Here is an 18,527-nt window from a genome sequence, read left to right on the forward strand (position 1 = left end):
GGGACCTTGTTGGGCCCGCCCCTTTCACGGTTATCGCTTCTCGGCCTTTTGGCTAAGATCAAGTGTAGTATCTGTTCTTATCAGTTTAATATCTGATACGTCCCCTATCTGGGGACCATATATTAAATGGATTTTTGAGAACGGGGGCCGATTTCGAAGCTTGCTTCCGTCGCCCTATGCATTGACCCGATATGGCAGTATCTTCGGGTACAGTGCACCACCCCCTTACAGGGTTAAAAAGAAAGATTCCTACTTTCATTGCTACCTGCTTGCTGGCTAGCCAGCTAGCCAGCCCTGTGGGCCTTGCTGCTGCTGCAGCCAAAAAACAAAAGGTGGTGCTGCTGCTTCTGCTGCTTCTGCTTGTGTCTGGCCGCTGTTGGAGCGTCCAGGCACAGGACTTCTGCTGCTGCTGACTAAATGGCCTCCTTAATTGGATCATTTGAGTAGCCAGCACACCTGTGCAGGTAGGGCATGACATGATAGGCAGCTGCCTTGATAGCGGGTGGGTGCTGAATGTTCCTAATTGACAAAATAAGATTAATGCTTATGAAGAAATATAAAATCTCATCCCTTCCCCAATATCGCGCCACACCCCTACCCCTTAATTCCCTGGTTGAACTTGATGGACATATGTCTTTTTTCGACCGTACTAACTATGTAACTATGTAACATAACATGGGGGGGGGGGGGGGTCTCCTGGCTGTTCACACAGGTGTGTCATTGCTGTACATTGACCATGCATTGCTTCTGTGGTATTGCAAAGGCAAAGACAAATGCTTCCAGCCATCCATTGCACTAATGGATTGGTCATCAGCTGGCTGTCTATGTCCCGCATCAATATAGACCAAAGTACAGAGGGTTAGGCTATGCTATTGTGCACCTACCTGATGCATCAGAAGGTGCGAGGCCCTTGCTAAATTCTGTGCACAGACTTTGAGATCTATACTTTAGACTGTATCTAAACCTGCTCCAACATGGACTGACATTCTGGCCTACTTTCAGCCGATGCGACTTGTCTGTCGCTGAACAGTCGCTTTTTATGTATTCAGCACCTATGTATAATGTTGTAAAAATGCTCTAGAAGCTAAAGTCGCAGAAATGTCACACATATTTGGCCTGCAACTTTCTGTGCGACAAATTCAGACAGGAAAAATCAGTATAAATCCTTAGAAAATTATCCCCCAGTGTCTCCATCTGCTGGCGGTATTGAATAAGCATTGCTGCACTGATGGGGTATGCATTAGACGAAAAAAAAGAAGAAAAAGAAGAATAATACGCCCAGAAAAGAGGCGAAAAGGAGAAAAACGTAAAAAAACGTGAAAAAAAAGTAAGAGGAAGAGAAGGGAAAAAAAGGTGGAAATGGGTTTAAAAGTGATTTCGGCGGAGAAATATATATATATATATATATATATATATATATATATATATATATATATATACGCGCACACACACACATATATATAAACGTATTCTCCGTTGAGATATTGCAGCCGCTGCTGTGTCCAGGCCCAGGAGCCTTAGCACTGTGCTGTGATGTCACTCAATACCACTGACATCACTAGGTGTAAACAACATCTCTCCTTTGCTGTGTATGTGACTATGGAGCTGTTTGGTGATGTCGTCTATTATGGCCTTCATAGAAGCAACAGGAGATTGTTGCATCCATCTAGAACCCTCAGAACTACAGTGCTATGATGTCACTCACTTCCACAGGCCTTGCAGAGTGTAAACAACAACAACCCAGCTTTGTTGTGTATGTAACCATAGGGATTTGTGATGTCACCTAGAACCTTCACAGCAGCGACAGCTTTATGAGGAGCATCAGCACTGCTCTGCCTGAGCAGAACCATCACCGCCATAGGTTGTCAAATAACCCGGATTTAACCCACACAGGTAAGTCCAATGGGGTGCAGGCATGTCCTCTATGCTTACAGCTTCCCGTGGGTGTTGGTTTGATACCGTTTGGGGACAGCCAAGGAGGCATCTGCAGGCAACAAAGGTAGGTGTGTGCTTGTGTGTGTGTTTCCTATGCAGATCCTAAGCCCAGTGTCACATGCAAGTAGGAGGAGTAAGAAGGGTTCCTGGCAAATCCGGGTTATGGATTGCATTTAAAAAGGCCCCGTGGGAGTGCAATGGGCCCCTGTCTTGCTGCTTAGCAATAATGGTATGGGTTTAGGTTCTGCTGTGTGTACTGGTGGTTGACTGCCCCCCAGCCCAGAGTGTGCATGGAAAATTGTCTGGCAGCCTCCCTGACAGCAAGCAGTGATAGTGCCCATGAAGGGGACCTTGTTGGGCCTGCCCCTTTCACGGTTATCGCTTCTCGGCCTTTTGGCTAAGATCAAGTGTAGTATCTGTTCTTATCAGTTTAATATCTGATACGTCCCCTATCTGGGGACCATATATTAAATGGATTTTTGAGAACGGGGGCCGATTTCGAAGCTTGCTTCCGTCGCCCTATGCATTGACCCGATATGGCAGTATCTTCGGGTACAGTGCACCACCCCCTTACAGGGTTAAAAAGAAAGATTCCTACTTTCATTGCTACCTGCTTGCTGGCTAGCCAGCTAGCCAGCCCTGTGGGCCTTGCTGCTGCTGCAGCCAAAAAACAAAAGGTGGTGCTGCTGCTTCTGCTGCTTCTGCTTGTGTCTGGCCGCTGTTGGAGCGTCCAGGCACAGGACTTCTGCTGCTGCTGACTAAATGGCCTCCTTAATTGGATCATTTGAGTAGCCAGCACACCTGTGCAGGTAGGGCATGACATGATAGGCAGCTGCCTTGATAGCGGGTGGGTGCTGAATGTTCCTAATTGACAAAATAAGATTAATGCTTATGAAGAAATATAAAATCTCATCCCTTCCCCAATATCGCGCCACACCCCTACCCCTTAATTCCCTGGTTGAACTTGATGGACATATGTCTTTTTTCGACCGTACTAACTATGTAACTATGTAACATAACATGGGGGGGGGGGGGGGGTCTCCTGGCTGTTCACACAGGTGTGTCATTGCTGTACATTGACCATGCATTGCTTCTGTGGTATTGCAAAGGCAAAGACAAATGCTTCCAGCCATCCATTGCACTAATGGATTGGTCATCAGCTGGCTGTCTATGTCCCGCATCAATATAGACCAAAGTACAGAGGGTTAGGCTATGCTATTGTGCACCTACCTGATGCATCAGAAGGTGCGAGGCCCTTGCTAAATTCTGTGCACAGACTTTGAGATCTATACTTTAGACTGTATCTAAACCTGCTCCAACATGGACTGACATTCTGGCCTACTTTCAGCCGATGCGACTTGTCTGTCGCTGAACAGTCGCTTTTTATGTATTCAGCACCTATGTATAATGTTGTAAAAATGCTCTAGAAGCTAAAGTCGCAGAAATGTCACACATATTTGGCCTGCAACTTTCTGTGCGACAAATTCAGACAGGAAAAATCAGTATAAATCCTTAGAAAATTATCCCCCAGTGTCTCCATCTGCTGGCGGTATTGAATAAGCATTGCTGCACTGATGGGGTATGCATTAGACGAAAAAAAAGAAGAAAAAGAAGAATAATACGCCCAGAAAAGAGGCGAAAAGGAGAAAAACGTAAAAAAACGTGAAAAAAAAGTAAGAGGAAGAGAAGGGAAAAAAAGGTGGAAATGGGTTTAAAAGTGATTTCGGCGGAGAAATATATATATATATATATATATATATATATATATATATATATATATATACGCGCACACACACACATATATATAAACGTATTCTCCGTTGAGATATTGCAGCCGCTGCTGTGTCCAGGCCCAGGAGCCTTAGCACTGTGCTGTGATGTCACTCAATACCACTGACATCACTAGGTGTAAACAACATCTCTCCTTTGCTGTGTATGTGACTATGGAGCTGTTTGGTGATGTCGTCTATTATGGCCTTCATAGAAGCAACAGGAGATTGTTGCATCCATCTAGAACCCTCAGAACTACAGTGCTATGATGTCACTCACTTCCACAGGCCTTGCAGAGTGTAAACAACAACAACCCAGCTTTGTTGTGTATGTAACCATAGGGATTTGTGATGTCACCTAGAACCTTCACAGCAGCGACAGCTTTATGAGGAGCATCAGCACTGCTCTGCCTGAGCAGAACCATCACCGCCATAGGTTGTCAAATAACCCGGATTTAACCCACACAGGTAAGTCCAATGGGGTGCAGGCATGTCCTCTATGCTTACAGCTTCCCGTGGGTGTTGGTTTGATACCGTTTGGGGACAGCCAAGGAGGCATCTGCAGGCAACAAAGGTAGGTGTGTGCTTGTGTGTGTGTTTCCTATGCAGATCCTAAGCCCAGTGTCACATGCAAGTAGGAGGAGTAAGAAGGGTTCCTGGCAAATCCGGGTTATGGATTGCATTTAAAAAGGCCCCGTGGGAGTGCAATGGGCCCCTGTCTTGCTGCTTAGCAATAATGGTATGGGTTTAGGTTCTGCTGTGTGTACTGGTGGTTGACTGCCCCCCAGCCCAGAGTGTGCATGGAAAATTGTCTGGCAGCCTCCCTGACAGCAAGCAGTGATAGTGCCCATGAAGGGGACCTTGTTGGGCCCGCCCCTTTCACGGTTATCGCTTCTCGGCCTTTTGGCTAAGATCAAGTGTAGTATCTGTTCTTATCAGTTTAATATCTGATACGTCCCCTATCTGGGGACCATATATTAAATGGATTTTTGAGAACGGGGGCCGATTTCGAAGCTTGCTTCCGTCGCCCTATGCATTGACCCGATATGGCAGTATCTTCGGGTACAGTGCACCACCCCCTTACAGGGTTAAAAAGAAAGATTCCTACTTTCATTGCTACCTGCTTGCTGGCTAGCCAGCTAGCCAGCCCTGTGGGCCTTGCTGCTGCTGCAGCCAAAAAACAAAAGGTGGTGCTGCTGCTTCTGCTGCTTCTGCTTGTGTCTGGCCGCTGTTGGAGCGTCCAGGCACAGGACTTCTGCTGCTGCTGACTAAATGGCCTCCTTAATTGGATCATTTGAGTAGCCAGCACACCTGTGCAGGTAGGGCATGACATGATAGGCAGCTGCCTTGATAGCGGGTGGGTGCTGAATGTTCCTAATTGACAAAATAAGATTAATGCTTATGAAGAAATATAAAATCTCATCCCTTCCCCAATATCGCGCCACACCCCTACCCCTTAATTCCCTGGTTGAACTTGATGGACATATGTCTTTTTTCGACCGTACTAACTATGTAACTATGTAACATAACATGGGGGGGGGGGGGGTCTCCTGGCTGTTCACACAGGTGTGTCATTGCTGTACATTGACCATGCATTGCTTCTGTGGTATTGCAAAGGCAAAGACAAATGCTTCCAGCCATCCATTGCACTAATGGATTGGTCATCAGCTGGCTGTCTATGTCCCGCATCAATATAGACCAAAGTACAGAGGGTTAGGCTATGCTATTGTGCACCTACCTGATGCATCAGAAGGTGCGAGGCCCTTGCTAAATTCTGTGCACAGACTTTGAGATCTATACTTTAGACTGTATCTAAACCTGCTCCAACATGGACTGACATTCTGGCCTACTTTCAGCCGATGCGACTTGTCTGTCGCTGAACAGTCGCTTTTTATGTATTCAGCACCTATGTATAATGTTGTAAAAATGCTCTAGAAGCTAAAGTCGCAGAAATGTCACACATATTTGGCCTGCAACTTTCTGTGCGACAAATTCAGACAGGAAAAATCAGTATAAATCCTTAGAAAATTATCCCCCAGTGTCTCCATCTGCTGGCGGTATTGAATAAGCATTGCTGCACTGATGGGGTATGCATTAGACGAAAAAAAAGAAGAAAAAGAAGAATAATACGCCCAGAAAAGAGGCGAAAAGGAGAAAAACGTAAAAAAACGTGAAAAAAAAGTAAGAGGAAGAGAAGGGAAAAAAAGGTGGAAATGGGTTTAAAAGTGATTTCGGCGGAGAAATATATATATATATATATATATATATATATATATATATATACGCGCACACACACACATATATATAAACGTATTCTCCGTTGAGATATTGCAGCCGCTGCTGTGTCCAGGCCCAGGAGCCTTAGCACTGTGCTGTGATGTCACTCAATACCACTGACATCACTAGGTGTAAACAACATCTCTCCTTTGCTGTGTATGTGACTATGGAGCTGTTTGGTGATGTCGTCTATTATGGCCTTCATAGAAGCAACAGGAGATTGTTGCATCCATCTAGAACCCTCAGAACTACAGTGCTATGATGTCACTCACTTCCACAGGCCTTGCAGAGTGTAAACAACAACAACCCAGCTTTGTTGTGTATGTAACCATAGGGATTTGTGATGTCACCTAGAACCTTCACAGCAGCGACAGCTTTATGAGGAGCATCAGCACTGCTCTGCCTGAGCAGAACCATCACCGCCATAGGTTGTCAAATAACCCGGATTTAACCCACACAGGTAAGTCCAATGGGGTGCAGGCATGTCCTCTATGCTTACAGCTTCCCGTGGGTGTTGGTTTGATACCGTTTGGGGACAGCCAAGGAGGCATCTGCAGGCAACAAAGGTAGGTGTGTGCTTGTGTGTGTGTTTCCTATGCAGATCCTAAGCCCAGTGTCACATGCAAGTAGGAGGAGTAAGAAGGGTTCCTGGCAAATCCGGGTTATGGATTGCATTTAAAAAGGCCCCGTGGGAGTGCAATGGGCCCCTGTCTTGCTGCTTAGCAATAATGGTATGGGTTTAGGTTCTGCTGTGTGTACTGGTGGTTGACTGCCCCCCAGCCCAGAGTGTGCATGGAAAATTGTCTGGCAGCCTCCCTGACAGCAAGCAGTGATAGTGCCCATGAAGGGGAAGGGGACCTTGTTGGGCCCGCCCCTTTCACGGTTATCGCTTCTCGGCCTTTTGGCTAAGATCAAGTGTAGTATCTGTTCTTATCAGTTTAATATCTGATACGTCCCCTATCTGGGGACCATATATTAAATGGATTTTTGAGAACGGGGGCCGATTTCGAAGCTTGCTTCCGTCGCCCTATGCATTGACCCGATATGGCAGTATCTTCGGGTACAGTGCACCACCCCCTTACAGGGTTAAAAAGAAAGATTCCTACTTTCATTGCTACCTGCTTGCTGGCTAGCCAGCTAGCCAGCCCTGTGGGCCTTGCTGCTGCAGCCAAAAAACAAAAGGTGGTGCTGCTGCTGCTGCTTCTGCTGCTTCTGCTTGTGTCTGGCCGCTGTTGGAGCGTCCAGGCACAGGACTTCTGCTGCTGCTGACTAAATGGCCTCCTTAATTGGATCATTTGAGTAGCCAGCACACCTGTGCAGGTAGGGCATGACATGATAGGCAGCTGCCTTGATAGCGGGTGGGTGCTGAATGTTCCTAATTGACAAAATAAGATTAATGCTTATGAAGAAATATAAAATCTCATCCCTTCCCCAATATCGCGCCACACCCCTACCCCTTAATTCCCTGGTTGAACTTGATGGACATATGTCTTTTTTCGACCGTACTAACTATGTAACTATGTAACATAACATGGGGGGGGGGGGGGGGGTCTCCTGGCTGTTCACACAGGTGTGTCATTGCTGTACATTGACCATGCATTGCTTCTGTGGTATTGCAAAGGCAAAGACAAATGCTTCCAGCCATCCATTGCACTAATGGATTGGTCATCAGCTGGCTGTCTATGTCCCGCATCAATATAGACCAAAGTACAGAGGGTTAGGCTATGCTATTGTGCACCTACCTGATGCATCAGAAGGTGCGAGGCCCTTGCTAAATTCTGTGCACAGACTTTGAGATCTATACTTTAGACTGTATCTAAACCTGCTCCAACATGGACTGACATTCTGGCCTACTTTCAGCCGATGCGACTTGTCTGTCGCTGAACAGTCGCTTTTTATGTATTCAGCACCTATGTATAATGTTGTAAAAATGCTCTAGAAGCTAAAGTCGCAGAAATGTCACACATATTTGGCCTGCAACTTTCTGTGCGACAAATTCAGACAGGAAAAATCAGTATAAATCCTTAGAAAATTATCCCCCAGTGTCTCCATCTGCTGGCGGTATTGAATAAGCATTGCTGCACTGATGGGGTATGCATTAGACGAAAAAAAAGAAGAAAAAGAAGAATAATACGCCCAGAAAAGAGGCGAAAAGGAGAAAAACGTAAAAAAACGTGAAAAAAAAGTAAGAGGAAGAGAAGGGAAAAAAAGGTGGAAATGGGTTTAAAAGTGATTTCGGCGGAGAAATATATATATATATATATATATATATATATATATATATATATATATACGCGCACACACACACATATATATAAACGTATTCTCCGTTGAGATATTGCAGCCGCTGCTGTGTCCAGGCCCAGGAGCCTTAGCACTGTGCTGTGATGTCACTCAATACCACTGACATCACTAGGTGTAAACAACATCTCTCCTTTGCTGTGTATGTGACTATGGAGCTGTTTGGTGATGTCGTCTATTATGGCCTTCATAGAAGCAACAGGAGATTGTTGCATCCATCTAGAACCCTCAGAACTACAGTGCTATGATGTCACTCACTTCCACAGGCCTTGCAGAGTGTAAACAACAACAACCCAGCTTTGTTGTGTATGTAACCATAGGGATTTGTGATGTCACCTAGAACCTTCACAGCAGCGACAGCTTTATGAGGAGCATCAGCACTGCTCTGCCTGAGCAGAACCATCACCGCCATAGGTTGTCAAATAACCCGGATTTAACCCACACAGGTAAGTCCAATGGGGTGCAGGCATGTCCTCTATGCTTACAGCTTCCCGTGGGTGTTGGTTTGATACCGTTTGGGGACAGCCAAGGAGGCATCTGCAGGCAACAAAGGTAGGTGTGTGCTTGTGTGTGTGTTTCCTATGCAGATCCTAAGCCCAGTGTCACATGCAAGTAGGAGGAGTAAGAAGGGTTCCTGGCAAATCCGGGTTATGGATTGCATTTAAAAAGGCCCCGTGGGAGTGCAATGGGCCCCTGTCTTGCTGCTTAGCAATAATGGTATGGGTTTAGGTTCTGCTGTGTGTACTGGTGGTTGACTGCCCCCCAGCCCAGAGTGTGCATGGAAAATTGTCTGGCAGCCTCCCTGACAGCAAGCAGTGATAGTGCCCATGAAGGGGACCTTGTTGGGCCCGCCCCTTTCACGGTTATCGCTTCTCGGCCTTTTGGCTAAGATCAAGTGTAGTATCTGTTCTTATCAGTTTAATATCTGATACGTCCCCTATCTGGGGACCATATATTAAATGGATTTTTGAGAACGGGGGCCGATTTCGAAGCTTGCTTCCGTCGCCCTATGCATTGACCCGATATGGCAGTATCTTCGGGTACAGTGCACCACCCCCTTACAGGGTTAAAAAGTACTTTCATTGCTACCTGCTTGCTGGCTAGCCAGCTAGCCAGCCCTGTGGGCCTTGCTGCTGCAGCCAAAAAACAAAAGGTGGTGCTGCTGCTGCTGCTTCTGCTGCTGCTGCTTCTGCTGCTTCTGCTTGTGTCTGGCCGCTGTTGGAGCGTCCAGGCACAGGACTTCTGCTGCTGCTGACTAAATGGCCTCCTTAATTGGATCATTTGAGTAGCCAGCACACCTGTGCAGGTAGGGCATGACATGATAGGCAGCTGCCTTGATAGCGGGTGGGTGCTGAATGTTCCTAATTGACAAAATAAGATTAATGCTTATGAAGAAATATAAAATCTCATCCCTTCCCCAATATCGCGCCACACCCCTACCCCTTAATTCCCTGGTTGAACTTGATGGACATATGTCTTTTTTCGACCGTACTAACTATGTAACTATGTAACATAACATGGGGGGGGGGGGGGGGGTCTCCTGGCTGTTCACACAGGTGTGTCATTGCTGTACATTGACCATGCATTGCTTCTGTGGTATTGCAAAGGCAAAGACAAATGCTTCCAGCCATCCATTGCACTAATGGATTGGTCATCAGCTGGCTGTCTATGTCCCGCATCAATATAGACCAAAGTACAGAGGGTTAGGCTATGCTATTGTGCACCTACCTGATGCATCAGAAGGTGCGAGGCCCTTGCTAAATTCTGTGCACAGACTTTGAGATCTATACTTTAGACTGTATCTAAACCTGCTCCAACATGGACTGACATTCTGGCCTACTTTCAGCCGATGCGACTTGTCTGTGGCTGAACAGTCGCTTTTTATGTATTCAGCACCTATGTATAATGTTGTAAAAATGCTCTAGAAGCTAAAGTCGCAGAAATGTCACACATATTTGGCCTGCAACTTTCTGTGCGACAAATTCAGACAGGAAAAATCAGTATAAATCCTTAGAAAATTATCCCCCAGTGTCTCCATCTGCTGGCGGTATTGAATAAGCATTGCTGCACTGATGGGGTATGCATTAGACGAAAAAAAAGAAGAAAAAGAAGAATAATACGCCCAGAAAAGAGGCGAAAAGGAGAAAAACGTAAAAAAACGTGAAAAAAAAGTAAGAGGAAGAGAAGGGAAAAAAAGGTGGAAATGGGTTTAAAAGTGATTTCGGCGGAGAAATATATATATATATATATATATATATATATATATATATATATATACGCGCACACACACACATATATATAAACGTATTCTCCGTTGAGATATTGCAGCCGCTGCTGTGTCCAGGCCCAGGAGCCTTAGCACTGTGCTGTGATGTCACTCAATACCACTGACATCACTAGGTGTAAACAACATCTCTCCTTTGCTGTGTATGTGACTATGGAGCTGTTTGGTGATGTCGTCTATTATGGCCTTCATAGAAGCAACAGGAGATTGTTGCATCCATCTAGAACCCTCAGAACTACAGTGCTATGATGTCACTCACTTCCACAGGCCTTGCAGAGTGTAAACAACAACAACCCAGCTTTGTTGTGTATGTAACCATAGGGATTTGTGATGTCACCTAGAACCTTCACAGCAGCGACAGCTTTATGAGGAGCATCAGCACTGCTCTGCCTGAGCAGAACCATCACCGCCATAGGTTGTCAAATAACCCGGATTTAACCCACACAGGTAAGTCCAATGGGGTGCAGGCATGTCCTCTATGCTTACAGCTTCCCGTGGGTGTTGGTTTGATACCGTTTGGGGACAGCCAAGGAGGCATCTGCAGGCAACAAAGGTAGGTGTGTGCTTGTGTGTGTGTTTCCTATGCAGATCCTAAGCCCAGTGTCACATGCAAGTAGGAGGAGTAAGAAGGGTTCCTGGCAAATCCGGGTTATGGATTGCATTTAAAAAGGCCCCGTGGGAGTGCAATGGGCCCCTGTCTTGCTGCTTAGCAATAATGGTATGGGTTTAGGTTCTGCTGTGTGTACTGGTGGTTGACTGCCCCCCAGCCCAGAGTGTGCATGGAAAATTGTCTGGCAGCCTCCCTGACAGCAAGCAGTGATAGTGCCCATGAAGGGGACCTTGTTGGGCCCGCCCCTTTCACGGTTATCGCTTCTCGGCCTTTTGGCTAAGATCAAGTGTAGTATCTGTTCTTATCAGTTTAATATCTGATACGTCCCCTATCTGGGGACCATATATTAAATGGATTTTTGAGAACGGGGGCCGATTTCGAAGCTTGCTTCCGTCGCCCTATGCATTGACCCGATATGGCAGTATCTTCGGGTACAGTGCACCACCCCCTTACAGGGTTAAAAAGAAAGATTCCTACTTTCATTGCTACCTGCTTGCTGGCTAGCCAGCTAGCCAGCCCTGTGGGCCTTGCTGCTGCAGCCAAAAAACAAAAGGTGGTGCTGCTGCTGCTGCTGCTTCTGCTGCTTCTGCTTGTGTCTGGCCGCTGTTGGAGCGTCCAGGCACAGGACTTCTGCTGCTGCTGACTAAATGGCCTCCTTAATTGGATCATTTGAGTAGCCAGCACACCTGTGCAGGTAGGGCATGACATGATAGGCAGCTGCCTTGATAGCGGGTGGGTGCTGAATGTTCCTAATTGACAAAATAAGATTAATGCTTATGAAGAAATATAAAATCTCATCCCTTCCCCAATATCGCGCCACACCCCTACCCCTTAATTCCCTGGTTGAACTTGATGGACATATGTCTTTTTTCGACCGTACTAACTATGTAACTATGTAACATAACATGGGGGGGGTCTCCTGGCTGTTCACACAGGTGTGTCATTGCTGTACATTGACCATGCATTGCTTCTGTGGTATTGCAAAGGCAAAGACAAATGCTTCCAGCCATCCATTGCACTAATGGATTGGTCATCAGCTGGCTGTCTATGTCCCGCATCAATATAGACCAAAGTACAGAGGGTTAGGCTATGCTATTGTGCACCTACCTGATGCATCAGAAGGTGCGAGGCCCTTGCTAAATTCTGTGCACAGACTTTGAGATCTATACTTTAGACTGTATCTAAACCTGCTCCAACATGGACTGACATTCTGGCCTACTTTCAGCCGATGCGACTTGTCTGTCGCTGAACAGTCGCTTTTTATGTATTCAGCACCTATGTATAATGTTGTAAAAATGCTCTAGAAGCTAAAGTCGCAGAAATGTCACACATATTTGGCCTGCAACTTTCTGTGCGACAAATTCAGACAGGAAAAATCAGTATAAATCCTTAGAAAATTATCCCCCAGTGTCTCCATCTGCTGGCGGTATTGAATAAGCATTGCTGCACTGATGGGGTATGCATTAGACGAAAAAAAAGAAGAAAAAGAAGAATAATACGCCCAGAAAAGAGGCGAAAAGGAGAAAAACGTAAAAAAACGTGAAAAAAAAGTAAGAGGAAGAGAAGGGAAAAAAAGGTGGAAATGGGTTTAAAAGTGATTTCGGCGGAGAAATATATATATATATATATATATATATATATATATATATATATATATACGCGCACACACACACATATATATAAACGTATTCTCCGTTGAGATATTGCAGCCGCTGCTGTCTCCAGGCCCAGGAGCCTTAGCACTGTGCTGTGATGTCACTCAATACCACTGACATCACTAGGTGTAAACAACATCTCTCCTTTGCTGTGTATGTGACTATGGAGCTGTTTGGTGATGTCGTCTATTATGGCCTTCATAGAAGCAACAGGAGATTGTTGCATCCATCTAGAACCCTCAGAACTACAGTGCTATGATGTCACTCACTTCCACAGGCCTTGCAGAGTGTAAACAACAACAACCCAGCTTTGTTGTGTATGTAACCATAGGGATTTGTGATGTCACCTAGAACCTTCACAGCAGCGACAGCTTTATGAGGAGCATCAGCACTGCTCTGCCTGAGCAGAACCATCACCGCCATAGGTTGTCAAATAACCCGGATTTAACCCACACAGGTAAGTCCAATGGGGTGCAGGCATGTCCTCTATGCTTACAGCTTCCCGTGGGTGTTGGTTTGATACCGTTTGGGGACAGCCAAGGAGGCATCTGCAGGCAACAAAGGTAGGTGTGTGCTTGTGTGTGTGTTTCCTATGCAGATCCTAAGCCCAGTGTCACATGCAAGTAGGAGGAGTAAGAAGGGTTCCTGGCAAATCCGGGTTATGGATTGCATTTAAAAAGGCCCCGTGGGAGTGCAATGGGCCCCTGTCTTGCTGCTTAGCAATAATGGTATGGGTTTAGGTTCTGCTGTGTGTACTGGTGGTTGACTGCCCCCCAGCCCAGAGTGTGCATGGAAAATTGTCTGGCAGCCTCCCTGACAGCAAGCAGTGATAGTGCCCATGAAGGGGACCTTGTTGGGCCCGCCCCTTTCACGGTTATCGCTTCTCGGCCTTTTGGCTAAGATCAAGTGTAGTATCTGTTCTTATCAGTTTAATATCTGATACGTCCCCTATCTGGGGACCATATATTAAATGGATTTTTGAGAACGGGGGCCGATTTCGAAGCTTGCTTCCGTCGCCCTATGCATTGACCCGATATGGCAGTATCTTCGGGTACAGTGCACCACCCCCTTACAGGGTTAAAAAGAAAGATTCCTACTTTCATTGCTACCTGCTTGCTGGCTAGCCAGCTAGCCAGCCCTGTGGGCCTTGCTGCTGCAGCCAAAAAACAAAAGGTGGTGCTGCTGCTGCTGCTTCTGCTGCTTCTGCTTGTGTCTGGCCGCTGTTGGAGCGTCCAGGCACAGGACTTCTGCTGCTGCTGACTAAATGGCCTCCTTAATTGGATCATTTGAGTAGCCAGCACACCTGTGCAGGTAGGGCATGACATGATAGGCAGCTGCCTTGATAGCGGGTGGGTGCTGAATGTTCCTAATTGACAAAATAAGATTAATGCTTATGAAGAAATATAAAATCTCATCCCTTCCCCAATATCGCGCCACACCCCTACCCCTTAATTCCCTGGTTGAACTTGATGGACATATGTCTTTTTTCGACCGTACTAACTATGTAACTATGTAACATAACATGGGGGGGGTCTCCTGGCTGTTCACACAGGTGTGTCATTGCTGTACATTGACCATGCATTGCTTCTGTGGTATTGCAAAGGCAAAGACAAATGCTTCCAGCCATCCATTGCACTAATGGATTGGTCATCAGCTGGCTGTCTATGTCCCGCATCAATATAGACCAAAGTACAGAGGGTTAGGCTATGCTATTGTGCACCTACCTGATGCATCAGAAGGTGCGAGGCCCTTGCTAAATTCTGTGCACAGACTTTGAGATCTATACTTTAGACTGTATCTAAACCTGCTCCAACATGGACTGACATTCTGGCCTACTTTCAGCCGATGCGACTTGTCTGTCGCTGAACAGTCGCTTTTTATGTATTCAGCACCTATGTATAATGTTGTAAAAATGCTCTAGAAGCTAAAGTCGCAGAAATGTCACACATATTTGGCCTGCAACTTTCTGTGCGACAAATTCAGACAGGAAAAATCAGTATAAATCCTTAGAAAATTATCCCCCAGTGTCTCCATCTGCTGGCGGTATTGAATAAGCATTGCTGCACTGATGGGGTATGCATTAGACGAAAAAAAAGAAGAAAAAGAAGAATAATACGCCCAGAAAAGAGGCGAAAAGGAGAAAAACGTAAAAAAACGTGAAAAAAAAGTAAGAGGAAGAGAAGGGAAAAAAAGGTGGAAATGGGTTTAAAAGTGATTTCGGCGGAGAAATATATATATATATATATATATATATATATATATATATATATATACGCGCACACACACACATATATATAAACGTATTCTCCGTTGAGATATTGCAGCCGCTGCTGTCTCCAGGCCCAGGAGCCTTAGCACTGTGCTGTGATGTCACTCAATACCACTGACATCACTAGGTGTAAACAACATCTCTCCTTTGCTGTGTATGTGACTATGGAGCTGTTTGGTGATGTCGTCTATTATGGCCTTCATAGAAGCAACAGGAGATTGTTGCATCCATCTAGAACCCTCAGAACTACAGTGCTATGATGTCACTCACTTCCACAGGCCTTGCAGAGTGTAAACAACAACAACCCAGCTTTGTTGTGTATGTAACCATAGGGATTTGTGATGTCACCTAGAACCTTCACAGCAGCGACAGCTTTATGAGGAGCATCAGCACTGCTCTGCCTGAGCAGAACCATCACCGCCATAGGTTGTCAAATAACCCGGATTTAACCCACACAGGTAAGTCCAATGGGGTGCAGGCATGTCCTCTATGCTTACAGCTTCCCGTGGGTGTTGGTTTGATACCGTTTGGGGACAGCCAAGGAGGCATCTGCAGGCAACAAAGGTAGGTGTGTGCTTGTGTGTGTGTTTCCTATGCAGATCCTAAGCCCAGTGTCACATGCAAGTAGGAGGAGTAAGAAGGGTTCCTGGCAAATCCGGGTTATGGATTGCATTTAAAAAGGCCCCGTGGGAGTGCAATGGGCCCCTGTCTTGCTGCTTAGCAATAATGGTATGGGTTTAGGTTCTGCTGTGTGTACTGGTGGTTGACTGCCCCCCAGCCCAGAGTGTGCATGGAAAATTGTCTGGCAGCCTCCCTGACAGCAAGCAGTGATAGTGCCCATGAAGGGGACCTTGTTGGGCCCGCCCCTTTCACGGTTATCGCTTCTCGGCCTTTTGGCTAAGATCAAGTGTAGTATCTGTTCTTATCAGTTTAATATCTGATACGTCCCCTATCTGGGGACCATATATTAAATGGATTTTTGAGAACGGGGGCCGATTTCGAAGCTTGCTTCCGTCGCCCTATGCATTGACCCGATATGGCAGTATCTTCGGGTACAGTGCACCACCCCCTTACAGGGTTAAAAAGAAAGATTCCTACTTTCATTGCTACCTGCTTGCTGGCTAGCCAGCTAGCCAGCCCTGTGGGCCTTGCTGCTGCAGCCAAAAAACAAAAGGTGGTGCTGCTGCTGCTGCTTCTGCTGCTTCTGCTTGTGTCTGGCCGCTGTTGGAGCGTCCAGGCACAGGACTTCTGCTGCTGCTGACTAAATGGCCTCCTTAATTGGATCATTTGAGTAGCCAGCACACCTGTGCAGGTAGGGCATGACATGATAGGCAGCTGCCTTGATAGCGGGTGGGTGCTGAATGTTCCTAATTGACAAAATAAGATTAATGCTTATGAAGAAATATAAAATCTCATCCCTTCCCCAATATCGCGCCACACCCCTACCCCTTAATTCCCTGGTTGAACTTGATGGACATATGTCTTTTTTCGACCGTACTAACTATGTAACTATGTAACATAACATGGGGGGGGGGGGGGGGGGGGTCTCCTGGCTGTTCACACAGGTGTGTCATTGCTGTACATTGACCATGCATTGCTTCTGTGGTATTGCAAAGGCAAAGACAAATGCTTCCAGCCATCCATTGCACTAATGGATTGGTCATCAGCTGGCTGTCTATGTCCCGCATCAATATAGACCAAAGTACAGAGGGTTAGGCTATGCTATTGTGCACCTACCTGATGCATCAGAAGGTGCGAGGCCCTTGCTAAATTCTGTGCACAGACTTTGAGATCTATACTTTAGACTGTATCTAAACCTGCTCCAACATGGACTGACATTCTGGCCTACTTTCAGCCGATGCGACTTGTCTGTCGCTGAACAGTCGCTTTTTATGTATTCAGCACCTATGTATAATGTTGTAAAAATGCTCTAGAAGCTAAAGTCGCAGAAATGTCACACATATTTGGCCTGCAACTTTCTGTGCGACAAATTCAGACAGGAAAAATCAGTATAAATCCTTAGAAAATTATCCCCCAGTGTCTCCATCTGCTGGCGGTATTGAATAAGCATTGCTGCACTGATGGGGTATGCATTAGACGAAAAAAAAGAAGAAAAAGAAGAATAATACGCCCAGAAAAGAGGCGAAAAGGAGAAAAACGTAAAAAAACGTGAAAAAAAAGTAAGAGGAAGAGAAGGGAAAAAAAGGTGGAAATGGGTTTAAAAGTGATTTCGGCGGAGAAATAAATATATATATATATATATATATATTATATATATATATATACGCGCACACACACACATATATATAAACGTATTCTCCGTTGAGATATTGCAGCCGCTGCTGTGTCCAGGCCCAGGAGCCTTAGCACTGTGCTGTGATGTCACTCAATACCACTGACATCACTAGGTGTAAACAACATCTCTCCTTTGCTGTGTATGTGACTATGGAGCTGTTTGGTGATGTCGTCTATTATGGCCTTCATAGAAGCAACAGGAGATTGTTGCATCCATCTAGAACCCTCAGAACTACAGTGCTATGATGTCACTCACTTCCACAGGCCTTGCAGAGTGTAAACAACAACAACCCAGCTTTGTTGTGTATGTAACCATAGGGATTTGTGATGTCACCTAGAACCTTCACAGCAGCGACAGCTTTATGAGGAGCATCAGCACTGCTCTGCCTGAGCAGAACCATCACCGCCATAGGTTGTCAAATAACCCGGATTTAACCCACACAGGTAAGTCCAATGGGGTGCAGGCATGTCCTCTATGCTTACAGCTTCCCGTGGGTGTTGGTTTGATACCGTTTGGGGACAGCCAAGGAGGCATCTGCAGGCAACAAAGGTAGGTGTGTGCTTGTGTGTGTGTTTCCTATGCAGATCCTAAGCCCAGTGTCACATGCAAGTAGGAGGAGTAAGAAGGGTTCCTGGCAAATCCGGGGTTATGGATTGCATTTAAAAAGGCCCCGTGGGAGTGCAATGGGCCCCTGTCTTGCTGCTTAGCAATAATGGTATGGGTTTAGGTTCTGCTGTGTGTACTGGTGGTTGACTGCCCCCCAGCCCAAGAGTGTGCATGGAAAATTGTCTGGCAGCCTCCCTGACAGCAAGCAGTGATAGTGCCCATGAAGGGGACCTTGTTGGGCCCGCCCCTTTCACGGTTATCGCTTCTCGGCCTTTTGCTAAGATCAAGTGTAGTATCTGTTCTTATCAGTTTAATATCTGATACGTCCCCTATCTGGGGACCATATATTAAATGGATTTTTGAGAACGGGGGCCGATTTCGAAGCTTGCTTCCGTCGCCCTATGCATTGACCCGATATGGCAGTATCTTCGGGTACAGTGCACCACCCCCTTACAGGGTTAAAAAGAAAGATTCCTACTTTCATTGCTACCTGCTTGCTGGCTAGCCAGCTAGCCAGCCCTGTGG

General features: G+C 46.1%; 9 non-coding genes across 9 annotated transcripts; all 9 read left to right on the forward strand.

Annotated features, from left to right (window-relative positions):
* The first annotated feature begins 32 nt into the window (after positions 1-32).
* Positions 33-223, forward strand: LOC130317493 (U2 spliceosomal RNA). The gene has a single exon (XR_008864603.1). It is a non-coding gene; the product is annotated as a U2 spliceosomal RNA (small nuclear RNA).
* A 2,089-nt stretch (positions 224-2,312) lies between these two features.
* Positions 2,313-2,503, forward strand: LOC130317494 (U2 spliceosomal RNA). The gene has a single exon (XR_008864604.1). It is a non-coding gene; the product is annotated as a U2 spliceosomal RNA (small nuclear RNA).
* Positions 2,504-4,591: 2,088 nt separating this feature from the next.
* On the forward strand, positions 4,592-4,782 carry LOC130317495 (U2 spliceosomal RNA). Its single transcript, XR_008864605.1, has one exon. It is a non-coding gene; the product is annotated as a U2 spliceosomal RNA (small nuclear RNA).
* Positions 4,783-6,866: 2,084 nt separating this feature from the next.
* On the forward strand, positions 6,867-7,057 carry LOC130317496 (U2 spliceosomal RNA). The gene has a single exon (XR_008864606.1). It is a non-coding gene; the product is annotated as a U2 spliceosomal RNA (small nuclear RNA).
* Positions 7,058-9,147: 2,090 nt separating this feature from the next.
* LOC130317498 (U2 spliceosomal RNA) lies at positions 9,148-9,338 on the forward strand. The gene has a single exon (XR_008864608.1). It is a non-coding gene; the product is annotated as a U2 spliceosomal RNA (small nuclear RNA).
* A 2,094-nt stretch (positions 9,339-11,432) lies between these two features.
* Positions 11,433-11,623, forward strand: LOC130317499 (U2 spliceosomal RNA). The gene has a single exon (XR_008864609.1). It is a non-coding gene; the product is annotated as a U2 spliceosomal RNA (small nuclear RNA).
* Positions 11,624-13,707: 2,084 nt separating this feature from the next.
* LOC130317501 (U2 spliceosomal RNA) lies at positions 13,708-13,898 on the forward strand. Its single transcript, XR_008864610.1, has one exon. It is a non-coding gene; the product is annotated as a U2 spliceosomal RNA (small nuclear RNA).
* Positions 13,899-15,977: 2,079 nt separating this feature from the next.
* On the forward strand, positions 15,978-16,168 carry LOC130317502 (U2 spliceosomal RNA). Its single transcript, XR_008864611.1, has one exon. It is a non-coding gene; the product is annotated as a U2 spliceosomal RNA (small nuclear RNA).
* Positions 16,169-18,260: 2,092 nt separating this feature from the next.
* Positions 18,261-18,450, forward strand: LOC130317560 (U2 spliceosomal RNA). Its single transcript, XR_008864664.1, has one exon. It is a non-coding gene; the product is annotated as a U2 spliceosomal RNA (small nuclear RNA).
* The last annotated feature ends 77 nt before the right edge of the window (positions 18,451-18,527 follow it).

Source organism: Hyla sarda, unplaced genomic scaffold (assembly GCF_029499605.1).
Source record: "Hyla sarda isolate aHylSar1 unplaced genomic scaffold, aHylSar1.hap1 scaffold_200, whole genome shotgun sequence".
In the NCBI taxonomy this organism is placed as follows: domain Eukaryota; kingdom Metazoa; phylum Chordata; class Amphibia; order Anura; family Hylidae; genus Hyla; species Hyla sarda.